Source organism: Cupressus sempervirens, chromosome 1 (assembly GCF_028749045.1).
Source record: "Cupressus sempervirens isolate cs-2001-9-10 chromosome 1, ASM2874904v1, whole genome shotgun sequence".
Lineage (NCBI taxonomy): Eukaryota > Viridiplantae > Streptophyta > Pinopsida > Cupressales > Cupressaceae > Cupressus > Cupressus sempervirens.
The window spans coordinates 175,267,864-175,285,360 of record NC_143118.1 but is presented as its reverse complement, the minus strand read 5'-3'; the positions used below and the strand labels follow the sequence as shown (position 1 = coordinate 175,285,360).

The 17,497-nt window shown below is 34.0% G+C and overlaps 1 pseudogene; it reads right to left on the bottom strand.

Annotated features, from left to right (window-relative positions):
• Positions 1–233: 233 nt before the first annotated feature.
• The window catches only part of LOC149576710 (polygalacturonase At1g48100-like), a 175,479-nt pseudogene continuing 158,215 nt past the window's right edge, over positions 234–17,497 (bottom strand).

Here is a 17,497-nt window from a genome sequence, read left to right as displayed (position 1 = left end):
ATACAAAGGGAAGTAGAATAGCTTTTCATGTCCATATCTTAGGTGATATGGGCATGTGTAAAAATATTTCCCAATATGGGCATAAATATTGGTTGAATTTATACAACATATAGTTCATAGTATATTCAATCAGGTAGTATACAAAAAAGACTCACTTTTAGTTTAGATGGAAGTAGAGAAAATTTAGATTCACAAGGGAAGATTAGTAGTTGTGATTAACACTTATCATTAAGTCATTGAGTATGGGAAGGGTCATTGGTGGGTGTTCTAGGTTGTAGGTAATCTATGTCATTATCCTCATCTCCATAGCTATTCTAGTAGAATGAATCATTTTCATTTTTACCAATTTCCTTCAACTCAATGTTCATTAACTTCAAATTAGTGCATAGCTCATTGTCACTACAAGAAAAGTAAATTGGAGCTTTAGAATATGTGCCTCTTATATTTTCATAGGTAATGTTTGATATAAATACTCCCGATGTCTAGTTCCTACAAGACCCTTTGTCATAGTAAAATTGATTAACATCAATAGGCACTTCTACATTGGAAACTTCTATGTTGGAGAAGGCCACACTTTTCACTTGCCCGACTTGTCCTTGAAGACATGAAGGATATGATTACTCATAGAAAAGTTAAGTTCATAATATGATATATTTTTAATTGAACATTGAATAGATTGTTATAAATTGAAAAAAAGTTAACATGAAATACTAGAAACAAATTAAAGCTAAAAGAAACTAATTAAATTTTATTATTTACCTACCATGTTTTGATCCGAACAATGTTGGAAGCATCATGGATGTTTCTATCATAAACACTCACATTGGAAACACATGTTGGAATATTAAATCTTATTGGTTATCCTTGGATCCCTACGTCTACCTACCAACTTTGATAGCCTATAGTTGCAATAGTCAAAAAAATAAATGCACGTAGGTGAATTCAAATTTTGACTCCGAGGGAGATTTTGAAATTAACAGCAAGGGACAAAAGGGGGGGAATGTTCCTTTCATTATATAAGTTAGATCCAAATATTCTAAGAGTGATAGAGAGTTTTTGAGTTTAGCAGAATGCCAAAGGAATGAAAGTTCATTAGGTCCAGCAATAGCAGCAAGGGTAAATGACATTTTGAGTATTTTGTGAAAGTAACATTTTTTCCTGTATGAGTAGTGATTGCTCCAAGTTTACTCTATGCAGTCATTCATTACTGTAAGTTTGATTCAAATTCTTAGATAGTTTTGTTCATCTAGGGTTAATAGTTTATTGTCCAAATTTGTATATGTTGTTTCAAGTTAATAGAGAACAAGCAGTTATATTTTACATCTCTAATCTATTGTGGTTATAGATATTTTCACCTTTGATGTATACCATTGTGCATGATTAGTAAGTTTTGAGATAGAGGAGGAGAAACCATTTAATGAATTTTTGGAATGTTATTCTTCCTCCCCACATTACTCAATTTCTACTTGAACCATGTAACTTGACCTGTATTGGCCAAGCAACTAAATCTCATCTACTAAGCCCATACATTGCTAAGTAACCCTATTGGTGACCAAGTAATTCAATCCATATAGGTGTTGAGAAACTTGGCACTAATTGTCATTTGGCACTCTACATTGCTGAGTAACTTGACATTGCCTGCCACTTGGCTCTTTACCCTATCGAGTGACTTAGCTACCTCTATAGTTTGGAAATTTATGTGAAGTTTTACATGGTATTAGAGCTATAAGGCCCCACATCCTTGTGAGTTTGGGCATATTTTTCTAGGTGTTTGATATTGCTATGTAGAAGACATGGCTAGAGATTTAGGAAAGACTTAGTACCAACCATCATTCTTTAATGGACAAAATTATGACACTTGGGCAAAGAAGATGAGAAACATTATGGATGCAAATGACTTATGGGAATTTATGGTGAATGGGTTTAATGATGTAACTGACCTAGCATAGTATTCTTCCCTCACCAACCATCAAAATACTCATCTGAAGGAGTCAAGAAGAAGTGATGCAAAATCTTTAAGCTTGATTGAGGGAGCCATGATAGAAATCATTTTTTTGAAGATAGTAGTACCTAACTATTCAAAGGAAGCATGTGATATCCTTGACACAAATTTCAAAGGGATTAATAAATCTCATATAGTGAAGCTACAATGATTCGAAGGGAGTTTGAAAACCTCCAAATGAAGGATAATGAGTCTATTTTAGATTTCAACTCAAGGACCTCTGGTTTCATAAAAAAATTGAAATCAAATGGAGAAGATTATAAGGAGTAGAGAATAGTAGAAAAGATATTGAAGAGTCTACCTCCAAAGTATGATAATCTTGTGATGACCATTGAAGAGGCAAAGGACCTCACTACTTTGACAATGGATGAGTCGATGGGTACTCTTCAAACCTAGGAGCACCAAATTAACAGATCAACAAAATGTTCCCAAGAGAAAGATTTCAACACTCAGTCCAATTCAAGAGATAGGGGGGAGGAAGAAATGGCTCTAGTAGAGGCTCTATAGAGCTTGTAATTTTATAAGCTAGATTTATCATTGAACCAAAAGATTGATCTATTAATGCCTAATGCAACTTAGCAGGCTTATAGAACACATAGGAGGCAATTAAGCCATGCCACAAATCCCAAAGGAGAAGGCTAGCAGTTAGTCCAAAAATTCCCCCCTTAGGCTTAAAAGAGGGTATTTGAACCTATGAAAAAGCTCTAATAACACTTGTTACAAGCTAGAGTTTATATTGCACCAAAAGATCAACTTGTCAATGCCTAATACAAGCACTAGACTTATAGAACACAGGAGGTGTTAAGACATGTGACAAATCTCAGAAGGGAAGGCTGGTAGCTAGTCTAATAGGGGGAATTGTTGGACTAACCACCAGCCTTTCCCTTTAGGATTCATGACATGGCTTAACCACCACTTGTGTATTTTATAAGTCTAGTGGGTTGTATCAGGCATTAATAGGTCACCTTTTGGTGCAACGATAAGTCTAGCTTGTAAAAAGCAGTATCAAAGCTTAGTCATAGGTTTGAATCTCATCAGGTAATGTTGAAGGGGTAATTGTTGGACTAACCACTAGCCTTCACATTCAAGATTCATGACATGGCCTAACCACCTCCTATGTTCTATAACTCTAGTGGTTGTATCAGGCATTGATATGTCAATCTTTTGGTGCAACAACAACTCTAGCTTGTAACAGTGACAACTCCAAAAATACAAATGCTGGAGGAGAAAGTTCAAGATGAGCAAGCAATCAAGAGGGAGCAAGCAACTCTTAAAACAACTCTAGAGGAGGTAGGAAGAACTAAAACTCTAACAAGTGTAATGTAGAATGCTATTATTATAATAAATTTGGGCATTATGCAAGTGAATGTTGGAAAATGAAAGGTGATTAGTCAAGGCATAATGCAAATTTGGTTGATGTGACTGTAGGTGAAGTAAACAATCCCATAGCCTTCATCATGTGCAACATTGGTGAAGAAGGTATCCTTGAGGTATGGTACTTGGATAGTGGTTACAATAACCACATGAGTTGTAAATAAAGTCTCTTTTTATTTATTGATAAGAATTTCAAATCACAAATTAGAATGAGAAATAATGGAAAATTTCCCATTGTGGGTAAAAGATCTATATGGTCCACACCAAGCAAGGTGTGGAGAGAGAGATACAAAATGTATATTTTGTATTGGGTATGAAGTGCAACTTGATGAGTGTTGGAAAACTCATTCAAAATGCCTACAAGGTACTGATAGAAAATAAAAAGTGTGTCATTGATGAGAAACATGGGAGTAAGAACATTCTAGTAGTAGTCCAAATGACAAGAAATTGAATATTCCCCTTGAGGATATATACTTGAATCTTTTCTCAAATTATTGTTGCACCTCCAAAGCATGCATGTGTAACAATTCATCAGCAATCAGCTTTAAAGAGCATGATTCAAGGCCCTTCCATGCTTTGTCATCTTAGGTATGGACATCTTAGGTTTGCTGGTTTAAATTTATTTTTTAAGAAAAGAATGGAAGATGGTTTCCCAAACATTGTAGGTTCATGTGACAAGTGTGAGGCTTGTATATTGGGTAAGCAACATAGGCTTCCCTTTAATTATGATAACTCTAGAAGGCCAAGAGCACCATTAGAGCTGGTGCATTATGATTTAGTTGGACCTATGTAATCAACTTATATTGGGGAGGTACTTATTTTATGATATTCATAGATGACTTTAGTCATAGAGGACATGGTGCATATTTTGAAAACAAAAATTGAAGCATTTGATAAATTTGTAGAATTTAAAGTCCAGGATGAAAAATGATGTGGATATTATGTAAAATTCCTAAGATCTAATAGAGGGGGGAGTATACCTCGAATTATTTTACAAATTTTTGCAAGAAAAATGGTATCAAGAAGGAACTTATAGCCAGGTATACTCCGTAGCAAAATGGAGTGGCTAAGAGAAAGAATATGACCATTATTTAGATGGCAAGGAGCATGATGAAAGAAAATGGACTCCAAACTAAATATTGGGGAGAAGTTGTAGCAAAAATAATATATCTAATAAGTAGGTGTCTAGCAAAGGTAGTCTGTGAAAAGATTCTACTTGAAGCATGGGCAAGACACAGATGGAAATTTGAGTACTTGAGAATGCTTGTGTGTGTGGCATACACACATGTGCCAAAGGAGAAAAGACAAAATTTGGATGACAAGGGTGTGAAGTGTATTTTTACAGTGATGCAATTCTTTGGAACAACTAAGACAAGGCTAAATTAGTTATCTAAGAGCTAGATGTACAAATAAAACATTTCACAAGTTAGTGAACCCATATCTATAAAAACATATTCATCATGCATGCATCAATTAGATCATACAACCACTAAAACTTGTAGGTTACTGTCAAATCAACCTTGAAGAAATGTAAGCATGAAACATAACATATTCAATAACACATTTGACACTGATTTTATGTGGAAACCAAATTTGGGAAAAACCACTAGTAACATGCTACTCATTCCCACTCTTCTAAAGTGATGCACTGTAAAAGGTCAACCCTGTTCAAGGTTACAATACAGAATGTTAAATATGTCTTGGTTAGAAGATTTCAATAACCCTATTAGGAGTGAGCCTTGTTAAAATATTTTAGATCATTCACTTGGAATCTCACCTGGTGAATGGATGTAAAAATGACTTTTGTTAGTTTAAAGAATAATTTTGACAACTGAGTGTCAATACACTTAACCATTTTTCTACTAAATAATGCCAAAAAAAGAGTAGGTGCCAAGTAATATGAAGTGTCGAGCTATATCAAGTGTTGAGTAGTAACAGTAGGTGTCGAGTGTTAACAAGTGCCGAGTAACAGTAGGTGCCGAGTAATAGTTGGTTTCGAGTGTTAACAAGTGTCGAATAATAGTAGGTGCCGAGTGTGACCAAGTGTTGAGTGTTAACAAGTGTTGAGTAACTGTAGGTGTTGAACAATACAATTTTGTTTACGTGCCGAGCTATCCAGGAAACAACATGTGCCGAGCATCAGCAATGCTTCAGGAGTCGAGTAACTCAGGATATCAGCATAAGAGTTTGTGATTGCACAAACTATGATGTAAACTATTTTTGTAGCTGATATAAGATAAATCTTGAAAGATATAGAGATAAGAACGAATCTTTTACATTTCCTATGTAATTTGCATGCAGCCAATTGGAAAACTTGGAAAGGTATGCAACCAATTAGCAAAAGACAAGTATTGAGCAAGAAATTGAGATTCAATGTGGATAACCCTAAGTCTTCGAAGTCTTTTTAAGGAAGACGAAAGGTTCATTGAAGAAAAAAAATGAGAGGAGACTTAGAAAGTAAGAGCAACAATTCATTAATCAGTTGATCAGAGAAAAGCAAGGTAGACAAACAAAAATCAGATCTCAGAGGATCAAAATTAGAGAAAGAGCTAGAACAAGTTCCTACATTCAATAATCAAGGATTGCAAACAATCAGGTTTATAATACCTAATACTCTCTTACCATTGTATTAGAAAGAAAATCCTATGTAGATAGGTTGGCTTAATAGCTATTTGTAGATCCTTATCAAAAGGTGATTAAATCGTTTAACAGGGTGACACTTCATGTTAAGTGTTTGAAATCCTTTAACCAAGTCACTATTGACACAGTGTAATGCCTTTAACAGGGCAGACCATCAGAAGTGGTTGAACAATATTTCTGCAGTAATTTTTGTGGGTATCATCCCCACCCCAATTTTACCTTGTTATTCTTGGAGGGTTTTTGGGTTACCAAATTCTAGTGTTATGTGTTGTTAATGCATGTGTTTAGTTTCATGTTTACTTGATGTATTTACATGTATGCAATTTACTTCCACCTAAAAATTTTATTGGCTAAAGTGTGATACTTCTAATTCACACCCCCCCCCCCCACTCTCATAAGTACTCTTTCCATATTTGAATATTCCAACAATTGGTATCAGAGTGAATCCAAGTTCTCACAAGGAAAAGCCTAATAGCTTGGAGTAAAAGATCTAAAGATGGAAGCTTTTGAACTTGGAAAGATCATTGAAAATTAGGTGATAGATGTGCAACTTGCTCTGCAAAGCTTGGAGGAATTTAGAAACAAGTTGAGAAATTCATTAAAAAAGAGGAAGGATCTAGCCATAGCTGAAAATGAGATAAACTACAAGGAGATTGATACCACCAACATATTTTCCAACGGAGACACTAAAGAGTTTGATGTAGCAATAGCAGAACTGATGGAGAAAAACAAAGTTCAAACAGATGAGATAAGATCTCTCAACATGGAACATGAATCATAGGCTATAATGATATGTGAAATTACTGAACACAAGAAAAGAGTAGTTGATGATAAGGTCATGATGGAAAATGACAAAAGAAATCTTGCAAACAAACTTGAAGAAAAATGTATTGAATTGACAAGGATCTCAAAGATGCAGATGGATACACTTGCCCAAATGATGAACCTTCATCATGAACTCAATGTGAAAGATATTGAGATCTCTAATTTGAAGATACAAAATGAACAAATGCAGAATGAATTGAACAGAGAAAAAGAGGTGGCAGAGAATCTCAACAAGTCAAGTGAAGCCATCAAATATTTTGAGCAATTACTGAAATCCCCAAGATCAACCCATGATTCATCAGGACATGGATACAATAGCACTGAAGTTGGAGAATCATCAAAGAGTACAAAACAAAGAAGCGATAAAGGTAAAGATGTTAAACCTACATGTCATTTCTGTGAAAAGAAAGGACATACATCTAATGTATGCAGAAGCAAGAATGCCCATCAGCATGATAAACCTGAAAGTATAAACCATTGTCATAAATGCAAGAAGCAAGGTCATCAAGCATATGAATGCAGAACCAAAACTACTAAGACATCAAGATTTGAGGGTCACTATCATAATTGCAAAAAATATGGACATAGAGGTTTTGAATGTAGATCAAAGCCTATGTGGACATTAAATCAACTAGCAAAGACATCAAACCATGAATTTTGGGATTACAACACTAGGTACAGTTGTCACTATTGTCAAGAATATGGACATACACCCCCAAATTGCATAAGAACACATTTCAAGGGAAACTATAAAAGATGGTTGAGTCAAACTACATGTTTCAGTTGCTTAAAAACTAGTCATGTTAGCACGAATTGCCCAACAAGGTCAAAGGCATCAAGTTCTGAGTCCAGCAATGGAAAGGAAAAGATAGATGTTGGACATATTAGAAGTAAAATGAATAAGACATGGAAGAAGAAAGATGAGTATAGCACATCAAGTGTAGAGATCACTTCACCTAATAGGTCAAGTGATCACACTTCATCAAATTAAGCAAGAATAAGTGTGTGGGATTGATAAACCAAGTTACATCATACATCAGTTCCAAGACATAGAAGAACTACAAAGAAAAAAATAAGCATAAGCAAAGATTCTAAGTCAAAATTGAGAGTTTTGCAAGACCTAGCAAAGTTTCCTTCAGGTGCTGAGTTGCTAATAGTGACTGAGTTGATAGATGATGTCGAGCTATGAAATATTAATAGGATCTGAGAAAAGTGAAACACAATGGGTGCTGAGTCATGTTGAAGCCCTTCAGGTGCCGAGTAGATAGTTGTCAGTGCACTAAGAATTAATTACTCTATTTTGAAGGGTACATAAATTTAATTTTTGATCATTTTCCCACCGTTCAAATGAGAAGCAAAGTTGAGAAGAGCGGAGAAGATCAAGGTCAGCTCATAAGCCATTTGTGAAGATTTCAACAGCGATTCAGGACAAGTTTCATCGATTTGAGGTATTTTACTTAAGTGCTGAGCTACGTAGAATTTATAAACTTGTTTAAATAGTAAACCCTAGTTTGGAAAAAAATGACATCTAGGTTAGGAACCACAAAGGGTAGAGAGAGTCACAAAATATAGCTGGTCAGCAATAAAGTTAAACAACCTGAATTCAAGCCCATTCCAGAAGTAGCATAGAAGAATGATCCCACAGGTGCATTATCAGTTATTCCTGATAAAATTGTTATGGTCCAAGATGTTCGCAGATGTTATAACTACAAAATTGGAGCCATAGGAGATTTAGAGATCTACAATGCATATGACAAGCTATGTGAGAATAGAAGATTGAAAGATGAGTTCTCAATAATAGAAAGAAAAGGATTAACCAAAACCCTAGAATTTTTTATTGTTTTCAAAATTGAATGGGTATGGATAGTTTTGAGTAGAATACACGATGGAGCCATTTGGTTAGAGTCATGGCTAGTAAAATTCACCAAGAAAACTGGTCATAGGGTTACTGGTATTCCAACCCTAGATCGACCAAAGACCCTGCGAAGAGACAAAAGGAAAGTAATAGAGAAAAAAATAGGTGCTAAATGGAATAATAGAGGAATGACTATTGACACAGTCACAGATCTCCTACTAGATTTTGTTGTGAGAATCATTTCACACAAATTCTATCAATCAAGCAGGTTAAACAATGTACCTTGTATAGCAGTTGATGTTGCATACAAGATAATTAAAAAGGATCACACTTATGATCTAGCAAAGCTCATGTTTCAACAGATTAATGAGAATCTAGGAGCTATAAGGAAGAGCAAGGGAGCTCAGTGCAAATTTGGATCAGTTTTGGTGTGCATAGTTTTCTATTTGATGAAAGAATTCCCTTCTATGGGTAAGGTAAGATGGAGTCCAGACAAAACAATTGTTGAACAAATCAATGGATACATTGAACAGATGGGTGAAAATTTTGATACCCAAATGACTAGTTACTTTAAGGACTTCAAAAAGTCCATGAAACAAAGAATGAGGATTCCAGTCTCATTGACTGAGAAATATGAAAAGGACATTTGTTTTCTTGTACATATAGATTATACCTATATACAATCAGTTATACCTAGAGTAAGATGGCTTAGGCCACTAGGTTATGAACTTGATATTGATCAAGCTTCTCTAGCGATAACATCCCTCCTTGTAGAAGAAGCTGATAAAAATGTAAAAGATTTTGGAACCTATGATGTTGTTAAATCAAGGGTGATAACAGATTTGAAGACTGCTTCTGCAGTAAAGAAGAAAGAAAAAATGGTGAGACAAATCAAGAGAAAATTTTGTGTTGAAGAAGAAGGCACAGTAGAAGAGGAAGGAAAAGACATTGAAGAAGAGGGAGATAAACCTCAAGGTCTGACTCAAGGGTTAGGAGAAGATAAAGAGGAAAGTTATGAGGAAGAAGAAGCCAAGGAAGCACAAGTTAAAAGAAAGGCCACAACTCCTCCTGCTCCTCAATCCAAGGGAAAGAAAGTAGCTGCTCCTGCACCAAAGTGACCTACCACAAGGGCTGCAGCACAAAAAGCTCAAGAGGAGGCAAAAGGAAAGAAGAAAGACTCAAAGAAGATTTCTACCAAGTCTAAGAAAAGAAAATTTTTTGCCCAGCCTGAAATAGATGAGGAGAAGATAGAGTTAGAGGACAACAATCAATTTCAAGTGGTAAGACACAAACCTCAGACTATTGTTGATAGATTATGTTCAAAAATTAGGTATGATGATTTGAAAGGTTTAAAGAACCTAAATTTTTCTAAGCTCACCAAAGAAGAGAAAAATAAATTAGAGGAATCTGTGTATGCTATGATGGCTGAATATAAGCACACACCTCTAGAATTAGATGAATCAATGCCTAAAGAATTGTACAAAATTGTAGAGGATAAATGGCATTTTTGTTTACAAATGGAAAGGGAGATAAGGGAATCAACATTAGCTAGATTGTTGCCTAATTTGTCTAGAGATCAAGTAACAAATGCAGTAAAAAGGCATAATAATAGATTCACTCCCAAGCATAGAGCATTCAACATATTATAGAATAAAATTGAAGAGGTAGTTACAAAATCCACAAGATTGTCGAAAATAGTTTACAAGAAAATAAAAGATGTTTATAATGAAGAATATAAGGTAGAGGAAAGTGCCAAGATAAGGGAAAAGAAGGTGTCAAGAACCAAGGAAAAAGAGAAGGAACAAGTGGAGAAGAAGAGTGAAGAAGAAAAGGAAGAAAAGGTACATACAGAGGAGAAAGAGGAAGAGAAAGATACAGCTGAGCCACAAGATCAAAGTATGCAAGACACATAGGTATCTCCTCCTAGCCCTCCTCATGCCACCATCACACCTGCAAATATTATAAAAATAAAAGATGTTACAGACACTTCAAATCCAAACATCAATCCATTAACTGTAGAGGATTTAGAAATCCTTGACCAATTATCACTAGTAGCAAAATTAAGTTCAAATCTTGTATTGGTCAGTGTTGATGAATTACAGAATCTAGAAGTTAAAACAAAGATAGTCAAGGTAAAAGAACAAGTGCCACCCTCGACCATACAAACTAATGGTATTCTATTTCTTCCACCACCACCTCCACCAAGTGTAGTCATTTATACACTTCAAATGCCGAGTACAGTAGCAGGGGAAATAAAAGAAACATCTAAACAACCAACAAGTTCAACCCCACCTAGCGATCATAAAAGGGATACTCAAGCTGAAGAAAAAGATGAGACAAAGAAGAAGGAGGAGTCTGCAATACAAACACTAGTTGCATTACCAAAATTTGGTACTCCAACATGGACTCTTCAGCAACCAAGCACTGATGGGTTACAACTACAAATCAGGACACCAGGCTCGAGCTCATCAAAGGCAATCAGGAAACTTCACTATGGAGTTCCTGAGCTTGATGAAGAAATAAAGATCCCATATTATGAATCTAGCACTCTCACTGAAGAGAAGATCAATGAAATTCAAAGTGCATTGGATAGAAGAAGGAGACAAGAAGCGCTAAAAAAAGAACACAAGCATAAGCTTACCTTGAATGAAATCAAAGACATATTCATAGAAGCTTTTTGCTTACAGTCTCCAGATGAATCAAGACCAATTATAGAGCAACTATCTGATATAGTTGACCAGGTGACTAGTGAAAACCATGAAACAAATGCCAAATTGCTCGAATGGTTAGAAAGGAAGTTCCGAGTCAAGGTAAATAATAAAATATCTAGTGATATAGCACTGTCACAAGTAGAACTGGCAAAGAAAATTAAAATAGTTAAAACAGTACTAGGAAACATCTTTTCCCTATACAACAAGTTGGTGATTTTTCCACATTCACACAGGACACTAGCCAGAAAATACTAAGCTTGGAGAACAATCTGAAGCTTTTTAGCATGGAACTCCCCACAAAATCTAGCTCAGAGTGAGAAGCATTTTGCCCAATCGCTTCACACACAAAGAGAGTTAGTTGTCTTAGCTGCAGAGAAGGCAACCACAAAAGCTAAATTGATGTAAATTCAATCTTCAATAACTCCTTATTTGGAACTACTTCACAAGGAGTAGATAAATGCACAGATAGTCCTCAAGAAAGACCCCAATCTTTCTTCATCTGATGGACTTGTACACCTAGCACCAGAGATTGCCATCCAGCATAAGTCATTGGATGTCGCACTAGCAAATTGGGATGCAACTCTGAAGGTATCCTTGAAGTAAATAGTACATTTTTGGCCAAGTATGGCATTTCCTTGTAAGACCCTTGACATAAGTGTCAAAAAGGGGGAGAATAAGTATGGGGGAGTGATAAGAAGAGATTAAGTATTGGGGGAGTTAAGTACAGGAATGAAATGATAAGTATGATAAAAGGGGGAGATAGCAAATTTTGGGAGACTTTTTTTGACAAATTTTGATTAGTCAGAATGCAGAAACAGGACAAAAATTACTGAGTGTACATACAAGATCAACTAACAAGGAGTCATAAGGATCTTAGTTAAGTGTTTTTGCCACTCATGTCAAAGGGGGAGATTGTTAGTTTAAAGAATAATTTTGACAACTGAGTGTCAATACACTTAACCATTTTTCCACTAAACAATGTCGAACAAAGAGTAGGTGCCGAGTAATATGAAGTGCTAAGCTATATCAATTGTTGAGTAGTAACAGTAGGTGCTGAGTGTTAACAAGTGCCGAGTAACAGTAGGTGTCAAGTGTTAACAAGTTCTGAGTGTTAACAAGTGCCGAGTAATAGTAGGTGCCAAGTGATATAGTTTTGTTTAGGTGCTGAGCTATCCAGGAAATAGTGTGTGTCGAGCATCAGCAATGCTTCAGGAGCCGAGTAACTCAGGATATCAGCATAAGAGTTTGTGATTGCACAAACTATGATGTAAACTATTTTTGTAGCCGACATAAGATAAATCTTGAAAGATATAAAGATAAGAACGAATCTTTTATATTTCTTATGCAATTTGCATGCAGCCAATTGGAAAACTTGGAAAGGCATGCAACCAATCAACAAAAGATAAGTATTGAGCGAGAAATTGAGATTCAATGTGGATCATAGATCCATATCTAACCCTAAGTCTTTGAAGTCTTTTTAAGGAAGACGAAAGGTTCATTGAAAAAAAAAAATGAGAGGAGACTTAGAAAGTAAGAGCAACAATTCATTAATCAATTGATCAGAGAAAAGCAAGATAGACAAACAGAAATCAAATCTCAGAGGATCAAAATCAGAGAAAGAGCCAGAACAAGTTCCTGCATTTAGTAATCAAGGATTGCAAACAATCAGGTTTATAATACCTAATACTCTCTTACCATTGTATTAGAAAGAAAATCCTATGTAGATAGGTTGGCTTAACAACTATTTGTAGATCCTTATCAAAAGGTGATTAAATCCTTTAATAGGGTGACACTTCATGTTAAGTGTTTGAAATCCTTTAACCAAGTCACTATTGACATAGTGTAAAGCCTTTAACAGGGTAGACCATCAGAAGTGGTTGAACAATATTGCTTCAGTAATTTTTGTGGGTATCATCCCCACCCCAGTTTTACCTCCTTATTCCTAGAGGGTTTCTGGGTTACCAAATTCCAGTGTTATGTGTTGTTGATGCATGTGTTTAGTTTCATGTTTACTTGATGTATTTACATGTATGCAATTTACTTCCACCTAAAAGTTTTATTGGCTAAAGTGCGATACTTCTGATTCACCCCCCCTCTCATAAGTATTCTTTCCATATTTGAATATTCCAACAACTTTTAGGTCAACTTTAATCGAAAGGATTCACCCTAGACTGATACAATCATTAAAAAGTAAAAATAAGGCTTGATCTAATAACAACTTACCACTCACTTTGCAGATTATAGATCTTTGTTTCAGTCATCCATTCTTCATGGCTTTCACACATTTCAACTTTGATAACTTATTCACCCTTCAAGTATCCACACCTTTAAGCCTTCTTTCATAACAATAGCATTCTCTTCTATTCGGTCATTGGTGAAGCAATACCTTAGACTCATTGTCTTCCTCAGGTTCTTGCACATGACAACCTTTGCTTCTAACCAGTCATCTCTATAAATAAAAAATTAAGATGTTTTACCATTCAACCTCTATCATCCATTTTAGGTGTAGGTAGGATTAGGTACAATTTAAAGAATCTACCCATCTTTTCAATTTATTCCCTTCTAGAAACTTCTTCTTCAATCATTTTTGAATTCTCCTCAAAATAGTTTACCATGAATTTTGTGCCACAAACTCATCATAGTGTTGAAATTCTTTAGAATAACTAAGAGAGGGGTGAATTACTTATCTAAGGTCTAGATGTACAAAAAAAACTTTTCACAGCTTAGTGAACCCATATCCATAAAACATTTTCATCATGCATGCATCTATTAGATCATGCAATCACATAAACTTGTAGGTTATTGTCAAATCAACTTTGCAGAAATGTAAGCATGAAACATAACAGATTTAGTAACATGTTTGACACAATGATTTAATGTGGAAACCCAATTTGGAAAAAAACCACCAGTAGCATGCTATTCATTCGCACTCTTCTAAAGTGATGCCTTGTGAAAGGCCAACTTTGGTAGAGGTTATAATGCACACTATTAAATGTGACCTAGTTAGAGGATTTCATTCACCCTATTAGGAGTGAACCTTGTTAGAATACTTTAGATCATTCACTTGGAATGTCACCTGGTTAAAGGATTTACAAATGAGTGTTAGGTCAACCTTAATCCTAAAGATTTACCCTAGGCTAATATAATTATTATAAAGTAAAAGTAAGGCTTGATCTGTTAATAACTTACAACTCCATTTTGCATATTATAGATCTTTTTTTTCATTTCTCCATTCTACTTGACTTTCACACACTTTAGCTCTGATAGCTTGTTCACCCTTCAAGAATCCATACCCTTAAGCCTTCTTGCTTTGCTTGCTAATAGCGGTCTCTTTTTTTAGGTCACTAAATGAAGCAATAGCCTAGACTCCTTGTCTTCCTTATGTTCTTGCACATGAAAATCCTTTCTTCTAACTTGTCATCTATATAAATAGAAATTTAAGAACTTTTGTTTGTCATCTTCCGTCGTCCATTTTAGGGTTAGGTCAAATTAGATATAATTCAATAAATCTACCCACCTTTTTATTTCATTCCCTTCTACAAATTTCTCCTTCAATCCTCTTTGAATTTTTCTCAAAATGATTCACCTTGAATTTTGTGCCACTAAATCATCAAGCTTATCTTCTACATGGTTTACACAATCCAAGAAATGAAACTTGACTCAGATTCTTTGAATTCATGGTCTTTCTCAAAATGGTGACACTCAACACTAACTTGCTTTTGATGCTCATCACACATTGCATCACTTGACATCCACTGTCAAAGCACTTAACACAAACTAAAGTTTACTAGTGCTTGGCATCAACTAAACTTTACTCGGCTTACACTGTATCACTCGACATAGACTAGAATTTGACTTTGCTCAGCTCCAACTACTTTACTACTTGACTTTCACTAACTTTACTCAACACCTACTATTCAAATTCTTAATCTTGGGAGATATAGTTTGTTAAAAATATTCTTCTAAACTTAATTAGTGTATCCATCATTTGTAACCTTAAGTATATTATCAATGTACTGGGTAAAAGTACAAAGTTGTGTCACCTTCTAGGCTGACTTATCAAAATGATTAAATTTGAGTATTTCTATCTAAAACTAATTTTTTTTCAAACATATGATCTTGATAAATTTATTCTAGCTAATTTATATATGGTATCACACTTTTCCAATTGGGAATGTCTATTAAATGCATGTTTTATACTAGCTAGTATCCAATTACTAAAGAAATACAATTATTTTAGAAAATGACATTTCAATAACTCTTACTATTTTTTATGATTTTTTTTAATAACATACAAACACCATTTAATAGATCTCAAAGTCAAGAATATTCACATATAGGGTATGTGTAGGACCATGGTCAACCAAACTATGCTCGTAAGTGGCAATAAAAATTAGAAAATCAGGGTTATCTCAACTTGACGTGTAATTTTCTACTTGTTATTAAATTTATATTAAAAATTTGAGCCAAAAGAATCTCTAGCAAATTGAATCTAGTTTCTAAACTACTAGGACTTATCTCAAAAAAAAAAAAATTTGACTAGTCAAAATTTTGAATTTTAATGCAATATTACTAAAAATTTAGAACAAAAATAAGAAGTAGACATATGTCTGACCACCTTAATCAAAATTAAATGATAATATTTTTTAATAATAATCTAGATATAAGTAGTAGACTCATGCCTAGATGCGACACATATTTTTGTATATTTTTATTCTAAATAAATAATAATTAATTAATTTTTGACTTTAGTATTTTTGGAATAAAAAAAACTTTAGTGTTTGACCACCTTAACTAATTCAAAACTCTACAAAATTTAATTTTTCATTTTTTTCCCTACAGTACAAGAAACATAGAATGTGATGCATCTTTTGGATTTAAAAAATATTGTACCATTTGAAAGTTATAGTTGTTTTTGAAGTAGTGTGTCAGTTAGCACTTTATATGTAACTCCATTAGAAAATAAGTAATAATTACTCAATAAAATCATAATTTGACAAACCTTACATTTATGGAAAGATAAGAACATTCTTAAGAAACACTTTTCATTTCATCAAATTTTGGTGAAGAAAAAATTCTCAGCTACATGTTTGACGTAAAAATCACATAAAAATAGGCCAAAATCACATATTTATGATGTTTTTAAAGTTGACCATATAGATTTGGTATCAAAAGATATAGTAGACCTTATAAAGACATTAAATGTTTTTATTTAGTATCAAGGTAGGTGGGAAAAAAGTTGGAATAGATTTTTAAATGGTTTGAGATATTTCAGAACTACAAATTTTTTAGATTGCCACTTTTTGGCACACCATGATCCTACACATACTCTATAGAATTTATAGTGTTTTAATTATATATAGTGTTTTGTAATTAAAAAATTCTACAAGTACATATTTTAACACTTAGGAAGATTTTGATTTTGAGAAAGAAAAAAATATTAAATCAAATCAATAAAAATTAAAAACTATATGATGTTCTAGAGGAGAGAGTCCTCTTTTAGAGTCTATAAGTTTTCTTCTAGTAGGAATAGAACTATTTTTAAAAATGTGATGGGAGATGAAAACTGGGTATGTGCAGGATCATGGTGTGCCAAAAAGTGGTGATCTAAAAAATATGTAGTTCTGAAATATCTCAAACCATTTCAAAATCTATTCCAATTTTTTTTGCACCTACCTTGATACTAAATGAAAACAATTAATATCTTTATAAGGTCTATTACATCTTTTGATACCAAACCTAAATGCTCAACTTTAAAAACATTTTTAAAATGTGTTTTTGGCCTTTTTTTATGTGATTTTTACTTCAAACATGTAGCTGACGATTTTTTTTTCAACAAAATTTGATGAAATGAAAAGGGTTTCTTAAGAACATTCTTATCTTTCCATATATGTAAGATTTTTCAAATTATGAGTTTAGTAAGTAATTATTACTTATTTTCTAATGGATTTATGTATAAAGTGTTGACTGACACACTACTTGAAATACAAGTATAACATTCAAATGGTACAACATTTTTTAAATCCAAAAGATGCATCACATTCTATGTTTCTTCTACTATAAGGAAAAAAAATAAAAAATTAAATTTTG